We start from the raw sequence: 1,165 nt of genomic DNA on the forward strand, positions 1-1,165 counted from the left end.
AACTCAAATTTATAATCAAAGAAAGCCTTAAAATTTGCATTTTTAATTACCAAAAGTTAACCATAATTGTAATTAGTACACCACATAAGCCATTACAAAAAGAGAGAACCATATTTTTGTCACAACCAAAAGAGAGAACCTAACACTATGATTCTCTTAAGTGATAAGGAAGAACACATCATCCCAAATTGTCAAGTTCATTAGAGTAAGAAATAGAGAGAGATAAGTAGCCTAAGAATTAACCTAAGGAGGAGATGCACTTTATGTAGGAGGGTCGATGGGTGCATCACTTGATTCAGACTCATGGAACTCGAGAAAGGCCGGATCAAGTTTCTGCATGAACTTTTCCAAGCGATCTATCTTCTTCTGTTGCTCAGCCACAACTTTGGAATGTTCTGCTTCACGAGCAGCAAACTCAGCATCACGTTTTGTCGCATAAGCAACTTGTTCTTCAATGATCCTTTGAGCTTCCTTCATTTGCTCTTGCAATGCTACAAACGATGATGACTGTCCTTGTTGATGATAGCTGTTGCCATTGAGAAGACCCTGAAGATGATCCTTGAGGCTACCGAGCCCAAAAATATTACCTCGTGAATCCTTCTCGGTGAACTGAGAAAAAAAAGGTGAAACTGTAAATAGAGAATATGAAAGTTAAAGACTCTTTAAATATAGATTGTGAGAAATGTAACTTTACCTGAAGAAAGATAGCAGTTTAATCTTCTGCTGTGAGCTCCTAAACTTGTGAAGGATCTGACTCAATCTCAGATAGCTTAGCTTGTAAGTTTTTCTCATAAGTTGTAAAGATCTTCTCGGCCTTGCGATCCACATACGTACCATCTGGCTTTGTATGAGTCTCTTTGAAAACCTCACCGAGACTCACTGGTCTCCCAAGTTTTTCTTCCTGGAATGTTACAAAAACAAAGAAAAGGGTTAAGACATAAGTTTAAGTTGCAAAGGTGTAAGAAAAAAAACAAAGTTACTCACCAAGCCTTGTTTGACTTGTTGATAAGATGTTGGCCCAGATAAGTGCATGTGAGGACCGAGACCATTACGGTCTGACATGCGAGCTTTGGAATAGATTCGACTCCTTTCTTGTGCTTCTTCAGTCTCCCACTGAGCAACCATTACTTTCCACAGGTCACCCTCGATCCATTTAGGTTGCACT

Source organism: Camelina sativa, chromosome 17 (assembly GCF_000633955.1).
Source record: "Camelina sativa cultivar DH55 chromosome 17, Cs, whole genome shotgun sequence".
Taxonomy (NCBI): domain Eukaryota; kingdom Viridiplantae; phylum Streptophyta; class Magnoliopsida; order Brassicales; family Brassicaceae; genus Camelina; species Camelina sativa.